The sequence below is a fragment of the Biomphalaria glabrata genome, chromosome 15, assembly GCF_947242115.1.
Source record: "Biomphalaria glabrata chromosome 15, xgBioGlab47.1, whole genome shotgun sequence".
Taxonomy (NCBI): domain Eukaryota; kingdom Metazoa; phylum Mollusca; class Gastropoda; family Planorbidae; genus Biomphalaria; species Biomphalaria glabrata.
This window is the reverse complement of record NC_074725.1, coordinates 22469828-22488148: the sequence shown is the minus strand read 5'-3', so window position 1 is coordinate 22488148 and position 18321 is coordinate 22469828. Positions and strand designations below refer to the sequence as shown.

The 18321-nt window shown below is 35.8% G+C and overlaps 1 protein-coding gene across 1 annotated transcript in view; it reads right to left on the bottom strand.

Moving 5' to 3' along the window:
- The window catches only part of LOC106066485 (zinc finger protein ZIC 4-like), a 49409-nt gene extending 33626 nt beyond the window's left edge, over nt 1-15783 (bottom strand). The window contains exon 1 of the mRNA XM_013225529.2: nt 14760-15783. The gene's annotated coding sequence lies outside the window, so the exon portion shown is untranslated. The remainder of the gene's footprint in view (nt 1-14759) is intronic.
- Between the last annotated feature and the right edge of the window lie 2538 nt (nt 15784-18321).

The window sequence follows — 18321 nt, the reverse complement described above, 5'->3', positions numbered from 1 at the left end:
TGCTTGTGAGAAAAACAATCAGTTTAGTTAGCATCTGATGCGAAATCTTTATGGTCTGGAAATCAATCTATACTGTACTGTTAATTATTTTTTTTAAATAGAAATAATTTCAGTTTAACAGAAATTCAAAAATAAAAATAAAATTAAAACAAATCACCCAAACTGGCCATATTATTTGTTACAGATATGGAAGTAAGAACAAATATTTGATTGAGGTAGTCATCCTGATAGAACAACCCTGGTATTGCAAACTCACGCTTTAAGTTATGAGCACTGTTTGAATTTTTATTTCATAATCTTTGCAAATTAACAAATTTCAAGTAATTATAATAAATATTTTTTTTTATTGCTGAAGAGTCAAAATAGAATTAAAACTTTTAACTTGATGTAACAATTATTATTATTATTATTATTATGTTAGAAATGAACGAGTAGTCATTCTCTGGCGCTGCCAGGGTCGAGTTTCGCTAAAGAGAAACAAAATTCATCGTAGTCCCTTTAACTGTTTCCACTGAGGAATTTTCTGGTGATGTGGCAGGTCTGCAGCAGTACCGCCCTCTGACAGGCAACGAGAATGTTCCTAGGAATGCTAAGATATCTGTGAGGTCAGTTGTTATTATCCTCTCGGTTGATATAACAATGGGGTATATTGTTGTTTTAGATAATTTCCATAAACGCTTAATCTCCAAGCCAAATTTATTATTATTATTATTATATTATTATTATTATTAATTTAATATGACTGTCAATAAGCGATGAAAAAGAATAGTTTGTATTTTATTTCAGTACTTAGTGCACATTGTTTATATTTTGTTTCATCGAAATGGTTTTTGTTTTTACTACTTAGTGCACATTGTTTATATTTTGTTTCATCGAAATGGTTTTTGTTTTTACTACTTAGTGCACATTGTTTATATTTTGTTTCATCGAAATGGTTTTTGTTTTTACTACTTAGTGCACATTGTTTATATTTTGTTTCATCGAAATGGTTTTTGTTTTTACTACTTAGTGCACATTGTTTATATTTTGTTTCATCGAAATGGTTTTTGTTTTTACTACTTAGTGCACATTGTTTATATTTTGTTTCATCGAAATGGTTTTTGTTTTTACTACTTAGTGCACATTGTTTATATTTTGTTTCATCGAAATGGTTTTTGTTTTTACTACTTAGTGCACATTGTTTATATTTTGTTTCATCGAAATGGTTTTTGTTTTTACCCTCTGCGATGAATAGTATGCTAAACATTAACAAAAATAATTTTTAATATAAATAACATGCAAAATTACTACAAAGACAATATTTTAATATATTTTGAAATCTACAAATACAAATGTCACTAAACTAAAATCGCTACAAATTTGAGACTGTTACTTGTTTTCACAGGAAAAACAAATATTTGAAAATATCAGAAACCTTAAATGCCAAATATTCCTAATGTGTAAAATGGAGCAGTGAGATGTATAAAATGTGAATATTTTCGCCTGATTAAAGTAGCATCTTTGGGAAAATCAATAAATTTAGCGAAGCTTCAGGAAAGGTACCAGACAATGAAGTAGCAATTATACATTAAAACACTGAAGCATAATCTTCAAATACAAAAGCAGAGCCTAATAAGATACTCAGAGAAACATAAAAATAAAGGTATATTTCTTGTTCCATATGGTAGGACAAATTTTTACAAATACGCCTTCTTCCCTAGTGCTATTAGAGCATGGAATGGGTTGCCTGAATCAGTCAGGTAAACCATCGACCAAAGGTTTAGGTCATTGATTAGCATGCATGACTTGATTGACCTAAGGACACTTTAACGTTAAACTCATCTTTTTTGTTAGTAACGTCTGTCTTTAATGATAATTTGTAGATCTAGATGTGGTACTGCTGGCGTGTATTGTGTTCTATGTACAGAGTAGGCGCCCCTTGATAGTGTCACAGATAGGAGAAAAATTTAGCGCACTAAAATATTTGAATGTAGACTAAACATCATCAATGTCAAGGCTATTGTAGCGGTCGTTGATGTGTTACAACTAAAAGTCACCGTAAACATATGACTGGGTAATTATAACAATTATTCTTATAACTATATAGAGAGCAAGGGTGGCAGAGATGAAGCAGAATATAAACTACAACAGGGCGACTGCCTTATGCGCTTTGTTAAACAAATTTGAACTAAAATAAATAAAATAAGGTCCCTTTCTTTAAAATACCTTCACATTTGTTAGTTTTTTCTAACTCTTATTTTGAGTTCTATTCATGTATTGAAATACGAAAGACAATTAGTACAAGAAGGCTATACTTTGTGTCATAATAAAAACGGTTTTATTTGTATTATAAATTGGTTTACAATTACTTACATATTGTTATTACTATTGTTAAAACATCGAATTCTTGGTATTCTGAGCATGTTATAAGCGGGAAAGTTGCGCTAAACAAAAACAATTAACAAAAATATCTCCTATCTTATACATTTATTATTGTTAGTGTAGACACTAGATCTATAAAACATTAATTACATGATTGATTCAAATACTTGATCCAATTTCAATCAGAATGAGCTTTGTTTTTCTAAAAAGTATTTTTTTTTAAATATTTTACTTGTTTTTTAGTTATCTGCACCTACCTACAAATTCATTTCATTCGTAATCGCTAAATTATAAAACTGTTATAATAATAATTTGATTGCCAGGGGAACAAAAGAGTTTTTGTGTCTGTGTGTCTTTGCTATCGGTGTCTTGTATCTCTTTTGTAATGGTAAAGTCACAATTTATTTATTTGTAAGTTTTGCATTTGCCTCAATGTACACAAATCAGTAATATGCCGTTATACAAAATATAAACAGTAGTAACTCGTATATAGTATAAATAAATGTTGAATAAATAGCAGTATATCATTTGATTGAAAGTGATATATTCACAATCAAGCTAATAAATGTCTTTACAAATTATAACAAATTATAACATTATATATATATATATGCTACTAAGCTACATTTGAGATCCCTTGAGACTATACATTTGTATAGTGACTACGGCAGGAGAGACTTGGTCTATGATGGCTACTTTTAACACAGTAATGCCCAAACTACGACCCGCGGCCATATCCGGCATCTGACTTGGTGCTATTCGGAACTCCGAAACGAGTGCCCTCGATACACAATGAAAACGCAGAGGTGAGGCGTCGACGGCCATGTGGCCTGTAACAAGTAAGATAGAAATGTATCTGGCCCATGGCCTAAAAAAAAAACAACAGTTGGTCGTCGCTGGACTAAAAGCCCAGACAGAAGCAGTGACCCATTGGAAATAAGTGTAGCGTATATATATATATATATATATATATATATATATATATATATATATATATATATATATATATATATATATATATATATATATATTATATATATATATATATAGATCTAGTTAGAGAGAGAGACAGAGAGACAGACAAGATAGACAGATAGACAGACAGACAGATAGATAGATAGATAGATAGATAGATAGATAGATAGATAGATAGATAGATAGATAGATAGATAGATAGATAGATAGATAGATAGATAGATAGATAGATAGATAGATAGATAGATAGACGCAATGAACTGGACATGTCAAGTGTCAAGGTACTTATTCCGCCCGTTCTCCCTCACGGGTCTGTCGGGTGTCACACGTACACAATAGTAAGAGCCATGTCCATGGAGGAGACGGTCCTGGGAGTGGCCCTGCCGAGTAAAGGTCACCGTCTGTTTCCATGTCCCTATCTGATGTCCGACAGATCTCACCTTTGACCCTCCACGTCATTCATCCCTTCCCCAGCACAGGAAAACGCCCCCCATCCCCCATCACACACTCCCACACTTTTCCCACACTTGCTATATTCTTATGTAGGATGCTTTGGTATTTAAACAACAGAGGTAGGGAAAGATTTTTTTTTTTGGGGGGGGGGGGGGATATTCCTAACCGCAGAAATATGTTTAGGCCAGACCCTATGATGGACGGAGGTCATAGAATTGCTAATTCTAGAATGGTGGTGACATTACCGTAAGACTTCTAAAAATAGAGGCAACTGGAAATGAAGAAAAACATGAACATCAGTTTGGAGTGTAAACGTCAACCAACAAGTCTGCTCATCAACCAAGACGAGTTACAGTTTACGAAGTCATCTTATCTTATCTTATAAATTACAGACGTTCCTAAAAAAAAAGACGATGATAATTACGTGCTACGCGTTTCTGTGTCTTAATCTAGTCGTGCATGTTAATTATAGACTTTAATTCAGTCGGTAATTTTCCTGCCGGATTTCAGGCAACACATTCCATACCCTAAAGGCACTAGGAAAGAAGGAGCACTTATACAAATTTGTCCTAGCGAATGGAATAAAATGTACCCCTATCTTTGTGTCTTTCTGAATATTTTATTATGGTGCTTTATTTGTATTTGTAAGATATGGCTTGATGTTTTATGTATTAGATTTAGTAGGTTAAATAAAACCCTGGATTTAGAAGAATCTCGTGTAAATAATAAAAGAACAATATGGTCAGAATCCATCTGGACACAGGCTGGACACAAACTGGACGCAAGTTCTCCTTTAAAAGCTCTATATATTAATATGGACAAATAAACTAATGTGATGTTTACCTTGCGACGAAATTTCGAAGCAATGATAAAATCAAGAAAGACTTATTCTGAAGCCTCCATCCGGTAACTTGAAGCATAAGATTGACACACCTACTGCTAGAATTCATTTCCTAAGGAAGCATGCAGTATTTCAGTGGCGAATTATTTTGTCCCAAGTGTAGATCTAAGAGGCAAAGAACTTAAATCAACAATGATGATAATACCAAGGTTTTCCTTTAAAAAAATGTACACAGTTTAAATAATGAAATATCCTCTCCGTTCGCCAGGCCTCACATCACACGATTTTTTTAAAAATTGTGATATCTAAAAATAAATAAAGTAAGATAGGAAAAGAAAACAAAATGAAATGAAGAAATATGGACTCAATAAATAAACATAGAGAAATTTTTTTAAAAGGGGGGGGGGGTCGTTACGAAAAGTGTCAAAATAGACAAAATAATCAATGCCAAGGACGCTATATTCACATATACATTTTGCCAACCAAAAAAAATATTTAAGGCTACAAGGGGTAGAACTAAGAAATTGGATTCTGCAGTGCTGAATATTACACACAAAGAAATGCTTTGTATAATAAATAGCTTATTAATTCTTCCGTATTCTGAGCACCGGAGACACCAAGAAGATTTCTATTTATAGACTTGCTTTCATTGATGACAAACCTCCATGACTACTAAAACCTAATTTAGTTTGTTAGCAATTCATACAAGTCATACAAGTTTGTGCGTGATTGCTGACTTTATTGAATAAAATTCGCACACAATTGTGGAACATTGGCAAATGTATTGCTGGTATAATTGAAAATTAAATATCAGTATTGTTTTAATATTCCAAATGACTTATTAAAATCTTTGACGCCTTTACTAATACAGGGGGAAAGAACACTGTCCTTGTGATTGGCATAGATATTTGGATCTGTCAATGGCAGTCTCAGTATTTAGGTGTGTGGCGAGGTAGAGCTTCCAAACACCTATAGTTCATTAAGATGTTTCATTAAACACATACACATACAAACAATCCATATCGTCCAATATAGCGCGATTAAGCAATGAAAGATGTAACATGAACTGTGCTTCTTAACGAAATATGGCGAATGCCTTAAAGAGATGAGACTCTTATTTATTTCCCTTGACTTCTTTTGTAATTCTGTTCTAGCCAGTGGGTCAAAATTATTTGCTGACATTATTTTAAAATACAAAGTATTATTTTTAGCTCAGTTTATCTAAGCCCTTATTAAACCGAATTTTAAACTAATAAATTCCCCATTTCATCTAAATCAAATACGGAGCACCAGGAATACACATGAGCTGTACAATATTTTTTTGAACTCGGAAACTGCACGAAGTCATTGTGATCTTTTTAAAAAGGAAATAGGAACAGAATGTTTTACAATTGACTTTGTATTTTTTTAAAAGAAATTAGAAGTTAAGGATTCGGGTGAACTTATTGCTGATTGGTTGAGTATATTTCTATGGGTCCATGCATGTGTTCTTGCACCGCTAGTCAGTTCCGTATTAAAGACGAGGGGACTGAACGATCATGGAGGTGTCTTAGGCTTAAATTACGTTTAAATAATGGACGGTGCCCTTGCTATACGGTACATTTGCGTTGTCTGAAGTACTGCTGGGCTGCCTTATTCTCTGAATGGATTATTTTAAATTAACTTAAGATTGGTTTTAGTGTTTAAAATGTGTATACACTTTTTTTTTCATTCAAAATTAATAAAAAAATACATAAATTACTCTAACAGATAAAAAAAAGTCGGGTCTGTGTAGCGTCAAGTCTAATTATTTGACGTGCACTAAGGTTGGCATGTGGCGAGACTCATGTCACAACTACAGACGTATCGTATCGAATCGAGTGTGTCAACTCACACATGCATCTGCCGATTTCATTGACCCTCGGACTAGTAGACAGGAGTAACCGAGATGTCGCTGGCTGTTTGACTCGTGTAAGTGGGTCTCATTCTGAGTTACTTTCTAATTGCAGCAAGAGACTCTTAACAGAACTAATAAAGCTGTTAAGTTGATGTCCTATAGATCTATACGCCTACGCAGCTCTCAAGTAGGTTTACTACCATATTAATTAAAGGTGAAATCTTCATCTCAGGTAATTACATTCCCCCGCCGATTTCTGCCCCCCCCCCCCTTCCTCTATTCCCGACTTTGTACCTTGCTCAAAGCACTTTAAGTCTTCAGATGCTATCTTTCGCTAGCAATAGAATAACAACTTATAATAACTTTGTAATGCTTTTTTTTTTAATGAGCTCGCTTACGAAGTCAATTAGATAATTCATAAAAAAAAAGGAAATATAGAAGATTGAAATAAAGTGCTCTAACGCACAATAGTGTAGCCGTTTTGATCTATTATTTACAAACAATATAGTGATCGATATCGAATATTCCATTTTTGGCGGTCTAATAACAACATACGTTCTTGTAGATGTCTGGAAAACGAGTTAATGTACAATACACGACATCGTAGCGGTTTATATCGCATTGGATTGTGTAGCGGTCTAGTTACAATATGCAATAATGTAAATGTCTAGAATACGCGATTGAAACTATTACGTGGAGGTCTAGTATCAGATATGTAAATGTAAATGAACATTGCCGTTTTAGCGTCAACGAAACTTCTCTGGAATATCCGCTGCACACTTCAAATGCGACTTCTTGTTTTGTTGCTATGGTTACTAAGGCTTAAGGTTTAAGGATGGTATGTCAGCTGTTGCCGTATGAATGAGTCATTGTCGTTGTCGTTGTAATACCAGCGCAAAATGTCGTCAAAGGGTTTTATGTTGTCACGTTTAGTCTAGAACAGTGTTTCCCAAACTTTTTCCTTCACGGAACACTTCGCACTTTCTGAGTATTAAGCGGAACACTTTGCTTATTTATTAGAGAAATTAATTAATGCAGTGGCTTACTAGTTAATTATTACAGTAGTTCGTGGAACATTTATTCAGGCCTCGTGGAACACCAGGGTTCCGCGGAACACAGTTTGGGAAACACTGGTCCAGAACATTTTGAAATTTCTTACCAGCGAAGGCATATAGATTTGTTTAATTTAAGTTAAAAATGTAGACAAAAAAAATGCCTAAAGATGACGGACATAATCAACGTACAATATTTCGTATCAAAACCGGACACAATAGAATGAGACAACACATATACCGGAAGCTAAAAATAGGGACTAGTGAGAATAGCCCTTCTGGAGCATAACCAGAGAATGACGATCATGTTCTTCAAAACTGCATACTCTATCGAGAGGCCTTTACAAGACGACCCAAAACACCCCTAACTAGTGAGCTGCTAGATCTGGAGACCATTGCAGCTCTAGGACTACTCATCTGAACTCATCTGAACACTCCAGCATATAAATGAGAACGAATAGAAAGGAAAAAAGAAGTTAAAAATGTTTTTCTCCCTAGAGGCCTAAGTAGATTGTGTTTGTGCAGTCTCTATGTGCGTCTGTCTGTCACGTTTATGTACATATAAACGCTATTAAAAATGCTATTTCCATCTTCGCATTCCTCGTGTTGTACTTTTTGGTTGTCGGAAAAATTATTTTCACGTTTTGTTTTAAAATAAAGATTTTTTTTTGTTTTTGTTTTGGTATGTGTCTTTGAGGAAGGTAGAGTCCAAATCCACATCACTATTTTTTCTGAGAAGTTTACGCATAGCTGTTACAAAAGAGAAATCTCCTTCTAACCAAACCAAATATTACTGTAACAGTTACAGCATAAAGGCGCACCAAAGTCCTAGAATGCACGCAGTTGACACCAGCGGATGATCTTACGGTAAGCTAACGATATGGTTTGGATTCCGATATAACTTTTTCATGTTAAGCTAGCAGGAAGCTGTAACATTTTATTAGCAGACAAAAAAAAATAAAAATAAAGAAAATGCTAAGTAGTTAGTTCCTTGGGGATTTGAAACTAAAGCGGTAGTTATTGTGGTCGCTCAGCCCTTGAACTGAGCCCGAGAAACTAAAACGTCACACATGTCCAGAAGTGCACACACACACATACACATATACACGTAGAACACAGTAACCGTACTTCTACACATCAAAACTGTGACTTGGTATTTTGAGTTACATCCCCTGCATATTTGTCCACAGATCGATGGACAATTCTTCGTGTAACGGTTTCACTTTGAAACTACATAAAATACTCTGACTATTTTATAAAATATTCTCAATTTTTTTAGATAGCAAATCAAAACAAAGCAATCAAGGGGTCATCGATGTAGGCCCATAATGAAATAATTTTGTTTTTGAAAAGGGGAGACAAAGATGAGGCTCCAGGAGTGAGAGAAGACAAGTTAAATAAATTCATTTATACACACACACATATACAAAACCGTTGAATTTCTAGTTATGGTAATAGTCATACTTAAACACTAGTGCAAGACAACAGTTCTAAAAATAGAACATTTATTGCAGAACTTGTGACTTAAACGTGTGTATTTTTACAAAGCTTATATTCACTCACTCCGTCTGTCTGTCTGGGTGGATTCTTGTGCACATTTTTCTCCCACTTCCCATTCTCGGATTTGTGCACAATTGTTCATTGTCGATGACAACAAATGAATCAAATTTAAAAAAAAACAAACTATTACGGTACTTAATTATTTAGTTGTAATTTGTTTTGTTTTGTATATAAAAGGGTGAGATAAACCTTGCAATATCGGGAGATGTGGCAACGATTGAACCTGATATTAGCTCTGTTTTTTTTTTTTTTTTATTATTTTTTTTTTTTTGCTTTTTTTTATTCTTTCAGCGTCGAAATATTTCAAATTTTGAGTGTGTGTGTTTGTGTGTGTGTGTTGTTTTTTTTGGGGGAGAGCGTTTTGTTATAAGTACTATTTTCGATAAGGTGCCGCTATTTGTCAATAATGCAACACATAAACATGCATTATTGTTAATCGGAAATAGATTTGAAAATAGAATAGATTTTTAAAAATGTGATTTGTACAAATAAAACTTTTATTTAATTTTAATTCTTTGCTCTTATTCCCCGGTACACTTTGTTTCACGTGACAGTAGGACCTAACCAAGTTACTAATGCACAGATTGAAGTGTAGATGTGCAGTTGTCTGTACATAGTACACTGATAGTTTTTACACGTAGCTCTAATTGACTCATTCAAACAAATTCTTGCTTAATGAATTATGTGAGAATTAAAAAAACAGAACATTAAATTAATTGTCTGTCAATTTTAAATGAGACTTTGGACCTAGAATTATTGGAAGCTTTTGGTTTAAATAAAATATTTCAATATACTTTTTAGGTTTACATGTTTTCTTGTTCAGTGTGTTTCTCCGCCATAGTGAACTCTATTTCAAAGAGTTTACTGTACAAGGTAATTGCTGGATCCACTCGAGGCCAGCACGGATCTCAGCCTGACAAAATAGTCCAGCAATCTGATCCGGTCACAGTTTGTACAGAGATGTTACACTGAGTAGAGCTTGTCTTTTTTTTTTTTTTTTTTTGTAGAGGAATAAAAATAGAAAGGAAACTGAGAGAATTGAGAAGAATGGTCCAAATAAGGCAACGGAAGATGACTCCAATGACTGATGTTAGTGCTATGTGGTGTTTCTATTGATGGTGAATTGGTTAATAAACAAAACTAGTTGTGTTGCTGTTCTGTTGGTTTCCAAATCGTGGTAGGATTATGATGGTTTTATTACCATTTTTGAAGGCATTTACTGAATAAAAAAGAAAATGGTATTTACCTCTTTTTGTTTTATTTTACTTTATTTAGAAGTAGTTTACATGTATGTGCATTTTTATGAATACATATTTTATTATCTTCGAAAACCGTAAATAACCACTTCATTAATGTCTAACACAAGGACATCAATAGTGAGAATATGTCATTGACCCTTTTCAATATAGGTTAGTGTTTGCATCATTGTGAATATAGAAGTGTGGTCCTTTTTTTTCGCTTTGCCGTTGAAATTTAATGTAACTGTTATCTAGTTTTTGGTTCAAGTTTGAATCTTGGTTCGTGTAAATATTTATTCTCTTACTTCTCTACTTAGTATGAGTCGTCACACGGTGACTTTGTACAGTGAGCAGAACACACGGGACGGTCGTTTCGTTCTAGCATGCATCTGTTCATCCCCAAGGCACAGAGGCTGTGGTGTCCCTGTGTTAGGACGGCCCTGATAACGTTATTTTATTTGTTCATCTTTTATTAGGTACCGCCCTTCTCCCCTTTTTCATTTTTTTTTATCATTGGAGACGCCACTGCTGACAAGGATTTGAAATATGAATATGTTCTGTCTTATTTAGAGCCTGATTAATATAGTTCTGTGTGACACAGAATAATCGAGTGAGGGAAACAGCGTGTGTGTGTGTGTGTGTGTGTGAAAGAAAGTATGTGGGGTAAAAACAAAGAATGTCCGAATAGAAGGTGAGTGTGCAGAACAAAGTATATGTGTGTGTGTGTGTGTAAAACAAAGTATCTGAAAGGAAGCAAAGCAAAGTGTGTGTGTGTGTAAAACAAAATGCGCGTGTAAGCCTAAATGAAATTCTTCTTTAACTCGGAGTATTTGAAAAGAAAAGAGAGGACACACCCAGACTAGCGCTGCTACCCTACATTTCATCGCAATGTTCTCAAGACTTACAAGCCCTATATCCGATGTTTTCAAACACGTTCAACATACAACATCAAATACAGGTGTCAGTTGTTTGTTGTTGTTTTATTTTTTTGTACAAAGCTTATATCAACTCACTCTGTCTCTATGTCTGTCTGTGTTTGTTTACGTTATTACCCTCAAGCCAATCTCGGATTAAGCTGAAATTTCGCACAATTATTTCTTTTACCTGACAACACATGAAGCGATTTAAAAAATTAACCAATTAGAATTGGTAATTAATTATTTTGTTTGGTATATCGTACTTGACTGATGTGGCGGTATAAGTTGAATTAGTCCCCTTGATGATTCGAGCCCTGGGAGAGCATTTTTTAAATGCATTTAAAAAAAGATCATGCAAACATTCACCAAGATACCCTTTCTTCCCTCCCTCTTTCCCAACTGGTCTAGACAAGTGACAGGATCATAGCGCATTGAGAAAGCTAAACGCTAAACAAAAACAATTGGTAAAAATAGTTCAAATCGCACAGATTTATAATGTCTACGTCTGGGGAGTAGGTAATTATATGACTGATCCAAACTAATTGATACAATTGCACTTAATATAATGTTTTTTTTTAAGAAAAAAATTTTTTTTTTGTTTTGTTTTATTTTATACAACTTAGAGTTCATCATGTTTTATGTTTAAAATGCAAAGAAATATGGAGACTAGCTATAAATAACTAGCTCTTTGGTGGATCCGGTGTGCTTTGCTAAACAATGTAGTTTAAAAGGTTAATGATCATTCTTGCGCACTTTCTTTTCAGCGCTGTTCAAATTTATTTCTAAGCTTTATTTTTTTTTCGCTTCTACCACAAATTAAACTTTTTATCTAATCGGCACCTTTAAACATTTAATTAAGCGCTTTCTACATTTTTTAGAATGGAAAATTTATTGTGAAAATAGCAAATAACAATGTGGGTAAAAAATAATTACTCGTGTCTTTCGATAACAATTAGCAATCTAGTGATATGCAGAAAGTAATGGACCAATCTATATACGAGCATTGAGATGTATATAAATATACAAGTATACTGTTGTTATAAAATCATAGAGCCACACACTAAAATGTGTATTTATATACAAATCTAGTAACCTATGCCTATATAAACACAGGTTATAATGTCTAGCGATACATGTTTACTTAGACTCTATACAGTATACATAGCTCTAGGCTTGTCGCGATATTTCTGATCTACTTGGGAAATACACGAGTTCACATACATGATGTAAAACGGCTCGGGCAATAGATTTTTCCCGTTCTTCTACTTTTCTGTCAAGTTCATAAAATTAATTAGAAATTTTTCAATTAGTTTAAAATGTAAAAAAAATATGTAATTTTTTGTAATTGATTTTTATTTACCTTGAGGAGAAAAAAAAAGGGGGGGGGGGAGACAGGAGAATTTACAAAATATTTTTAAGATTGATAATTATGTTTATATTGTGTCTTGTCCCTAATAGTTCAGTGTGTATCACGACATGAGTGTGTGTGTGTGTGGTACATCTGTATGGAAAGTTGGTCAGAATTTTTCATCTGTTTAATAGTTTGTTATTGTCAATACTTTGAGTTCCCTGGATTAATTAAAACTTGTTATTATTAATATTTTTTTTTTTGGTTTTAGTAAATACACAGGTCATATCTTGCACTTAGGTCTAGTGTGTATCACATCGGCACAGTGTGTCCTGTAGAAAAATGTCATTAGGTCGAGTATGTCATTTACGTCAAGTCTACAATTTAGGTCTAGTTCTAATGTATCATTGTTATTGTCTTTTAGGTCTAGTGTGCCATTTAGGTGTAGCCTAGTGTGCTATTTAGGTCAAATTGTCATTTACGCTCAGTGTGTCATTTAGGTTTAGTGTGCCATTTAGGTGTAGCCTAGTGTGCTATTTAGGTCTAATGTGTCATTTACGCTCAGTGTGTCATTTAGGTTTAGTGTGTCATTTAGGTTTAGTGTGTCATTTAGGTTTAGTGTGTCATTTAGGTTTAGAAAATAGTGTTAAATTCATGTCATAATGTAAACTTTCTCTGTCGATATATACAACTATTTTTTTCAATCATCTGTTGACATTTAAACAAGCAGAACTGTACATTGTTTTATTCTTACACGTATAATAGTATCTGACTACAAGAAAAGAAATCGGTATGATGTATGTCACAGCTATAATTGCAGGTGTTACATTTAGAAGCAGAAGATGGAGGTGTAATACAATTTTAATGGTACATCATTGGAGCGGCTAAACGTCATACCATGACAGGTTATTTACTACAACCAGAGTGTGATAATAATATAATCAATACAACAATTTGAATACAGTTATAACTAATGGGCTTGATAAAATAACGGTATTTACTTCCATTGTAGTAGTCAAGACAAGAAGGAGAATAAATTATAGCTGACTTTAGACTGGTTGACTTAGACATAGATTTATAGAGTGTTAACTGGTTGACTTAGACATAGTTTAATTTAGTGCGTTGACTGCTTGATTTAGACATAAAGCCTTTTAACAGGCTTATTTTTTTTTTTTGTCTATCATGTTAACTAATTGAAATGCTTATCACCAGTTGATATTTGATATAAATAGCTAGACAGATGTCGTGTGTACCAGTGGGGGAAGTGGTCAAGCGCTAGTGTACATGTAAAGAAAGGCAAAGAGTTCAGGATCAAGTGTTTTGAACTCTTCAAGACCTTCTAGTGTGAACGTTTTCTTTCCCTTTGTTAATAATCAAACGGTAGTCTGTGCAGCTGACAGGGTCGGCCTATTAATAGTATTAGTGTTATTGTCTGATGCATTGGCTTATATAAATAGAAATAATAGAAATAGAACAAACGTGCATTTTTAAAGATGAAACATTTCGAGATGATTTTAATGAAAACATTGAATTGAAACACCTGGTCATATTTGTGTCCGATAATTAGGTCAGCGTTATTTAGAAATAAATATAAAATGTTTACGCAACAATTTATATATTTAAAAAATAATTTTTTCTATTTCCTGCCTTTACATTTCACTCTCATTGTGTGACATATATATTTAACATTTGGTTAGCTGACCATTTCTCTATTTAGAGTTTCAAAACAGGTTAACGTTTTAATGAATATTGTTCAGACGGGTGCAACAAGAACCAAAACAAGAAGCATACACGTAGTGTTCTGACAGTTCATTGAGACTAAGGTTTAAAATACAAACACACACATGTAGATTTTGTTTAAAGACTGCAAGTTTATCTACTAAACACCTTTTGAAACGTCTCGAAAGAAACTCTTTATGAAATGTGTTAAAAAAAACACACTTAATTTTGTACTATATGCTGTGAATATGTACTACTATATATAAATAGTATTTAGATTTTAGAGTCTGGATTTAAAGACTACAATATTCCATGTGAAGTGGATCTAGCTAGTTTTGATATATACGCTGATTAGCAGACTGCTGGCGAGTGGCTATAAGATACAGACAAGAAGTATAGAATACATTTACATCACTCACCTGCGCAATTATATTCCATTGAAAGAAATAAAACTTGGTTGTCACAAGTAACAAACTTAAAATTTGCTAGAACCAGGTGTCCAGGCCTTACGCTGATCTGGTCATGTTGACATGACAGCTGGGCCGGATTGAGAAAGTATCACGGGGATTGGTCAGTCCAGATTTTTAAGTCCACTGGCCGGTAAATTTTGCGTCCTGCACTTAGGAAGTAGACATAATTCTATGGTGTGCACACTATTTGATATGACCTGGTCTAGAGTCTACACACACTTTCAGGGACTGCCGTAGTCTTGTGTACAACTTGGTAGTGTGGGGCTATTTTGAATGCAGAGTGGCTAATCCAAGCCAATTATGCACTGTTTCCAAGGTTAGAATCAAATCGAACAACAAGGCACACAACTATAGATCTAATTTTCTAAATGGAGAGATGCTTAACCCTCAATAACAGTCCCTGCTCGCTTTTAAAAACCAGGTCCACATTAAAAACGTGCAGGCCTGATGGTAGTATCTGTACCAATGAACTAGTTCAATTATTTATAGACAGCACTTCAAAAGCGGTAATGTATCTTTTAATTATAGTCATTTCATTGTATCCAGAATGTTGTAGGAATGCACACATACGCAGACGCGTGCTAGCGGTGTGATAACACACACTCTGAACACATGTGTTTCCCCGGCAAGACACAGCACATTAAAAAATCCACAGTGTTTGTCTCCAATAGTTCCTGCTGGATACGTTGTCACTTTAAAAAAAAACAAAACAACAACATCAACTTAGATCTAACACTGGCGTTACGTGGATGATGATAGCCCTGATGCTGTCGTGAAGTCAGAGGCGCAAACAGCGTCCAGTAGCAGGGAGCTATCGAAGTGCACGGTCGGTTGCATGGACGCCCACAGTTTTAAAACAGCGGAGTCGAGGCCGTAATGACTAGACTCCTAGCTACCGCGGAACTGAGCTGTATGTACCGTTTGGTCGAGTTCGTCCCCCCAGTGCCCGTCAAACTTTGAAAAGATCACAGCAGACGGACGAGGCGGGTAACTCCTGAAGCCAGCAGGCTATGCTGATAAAAAAAAAGAGGAAAGCAAAAGAGAGGGGGGGGGGGGGGAGGAGGAAAACTACTCTCGAACAAAAACTGTTTAACGTTCAACAAGAGCCTGTCACAGGCTCTCCCGTTGGCCTGTTTGTTTGACGGATGGGGCAAATCCACACCCCCCAGCGGGAGACAAACCAATAGGAGCTCGACGTGAAGAGTGACCTCCCGCCGTCTTCGCGGCAAGTGGGCTGGAAAGTGGGCGTGGCCTGCCGGGAAGAGGTGGAAACTTTACCATTGGTCGCGTGGGAGGGGGGGGGGAAGAGGGGGGAAGCAGAAAACATAGTCCAAGAGCCGCGCGATTCTTGTTCGTGGCGGGGTTTGGGTTTGTACTCGCTTTCCAACTGGTGTTGCAAAGGGGGAATTGTTTTGGGGAAAAGGAGGGGGGGGGAGATGTTCCAGTAAAAAAAAAAAGAGGGCGGGCGAGTTCACGCTGACTGGATGCGAGGACGTCCCGTCTTGAAGAACAATAGGGCCGGAGTGCCCCTTGCAGCGTTCTCGCCGGAGCTTGCAACACAGGGGACGGCATTCTCCGAGAGAGAACTCCCTCCGTGCTGCAGTGCTGCTGCTTCGAATGTAACAAAAACATCTATGTTCTCTGCTGCCAAATATCCTGCATTTTTACTCACGCTTTGAACAATTTCTGTTGACTTCTGCCGGATTCTAAATTGACGTTCGGGGACATGGAAAAAACTACACGAATGATTTGAACAAAAGGTTAACATGGAGGGATTCACGCGGGGGGACGTTTACCTGAAGATGGGACAAGAGGAGTGCGCACGAGAGGTGGGGGTGGGAGGAATGTGGATGAAACAGTTGAAGTACATAGCTTTGTTAACAGTTGGCAAGTTGGCCTAACACACACACACACACCCTCAAACACACAGCTCTTTTTTTTTTTATTTTTGTTTTTCCATTATTGCTCTTTGTAGGGAATTTGTAGATTAAAGGAAACTCTTCCTGGGTGCTGCCAACTTAGATCATTTGTTGGTTGTCTGTACGCAGTGCTCCTTGGAGATTGGGGATGTTATTATGAGAGTAGATTGAGTGTGTATGTGGGTGGGTGTTCATGTCGAGGTAGATGTTTATGGGTAATATTTAACTAATACCTGTCATGTTTGCATCTTTGGGGATTTTCTTTTACGCTGTTCGTTTGTACTGGACAAATAACACCTTTATAAACTGTGTAGGGTAATGCTTCACAGACTTTTAAAACTCTGGGACAGGTACCTAACATGAAGTCTAGTCTAGCTTTGTTTTTGTTTTATAGTTTTAAAACGTTATACCGGAAATGGTCCAATGTAAAAGGAAGGCGTTTAAAGGGTTAATACGAGTTTCTAGCATTTACACTAAATAAAAATGGCAGAAACAAAATACAACAGACAAATCAGCAACAATTGCATCAGCACCTACAGAAGCAACAGCAGAGTCACAAAGTTCTAATGACCATTTCTCCCTAGTTTCTGCAGACTTTGCCTTGTTTTAGTGTCCTCCTGTAGTCAATTCTTTCTTTCTTCCTATCTTTTTATCTTATTTTCTTCCTATGTGAAATGTACTCCATAAGTAATTCTTGTATCTAGAGCTTATTAAGTTTTCATCTATACAAGAGTAATACAAGTGTTTATCATACGACTCGCATCAAATGAATTTACTTTCTGATTGCCAATGACAGTGATGCCCAAATTACGCCCCGAGGACCATATCCGGCCAGGAACTATCTTTCGAAACCTCTTCCCACAATTCTGAGTGAAGGCGCGGAGAATCGATTTCATTGGACCCGATACTTTTCGAGTTTCTGCGGCCTGTGCCCAAAGGAATGCTATCACTTCTGCTGCTTAAGATTGACTGTGTGTGTAGGCCTAATTGTACTTTCTTTTGCAAAGCATGTCTTTTCTTACTCTAATCTCTTGTGTGGACACGGGGAGGGTGGTGAGGAAAGTGGTGTGGGGGGGAGTGGGGTAGCCTGGAGACGGTTTCTGTGCTGCTATTATTAAAACTGGTGCTCGGTGGCTAAGAGATTAAGTGCTTGGCTTCCGAACCTGGGGTCCTGGGTTCTAATCTCGGTGAAGACTGGGAATTTGAATTTCGGGATTATTAGGGCGCCCCTGAGTCCACCCAACTCCAATGGGTACCTGACTTTAGTTGGGGAAGTAAAGGTGGTTGATCGTTGTGCTGGCCACATGACACCCTGCACGTTAACCATAGACCAAGGAAACAGATGACCTTAACATCATATGCCCCATAGATCGCAAGGTCTGAAAGGGGAACTTTACTTTTAATAAAAACACTCTCAGTCAAATCTCGAGTTTAAAACTCCTTGTCTACATCATGTTTCAAACTCATGCGCTTCTCACCTTCCCTCCTCAGTTTCCCCCCCCCCCCCCCCACTTCTCCCCTTTCTCCATCTAGTTATGTAGTCTAGCGATTTATGTCTTTCAGTCATACAGCACACGTGTTACACGTTATAA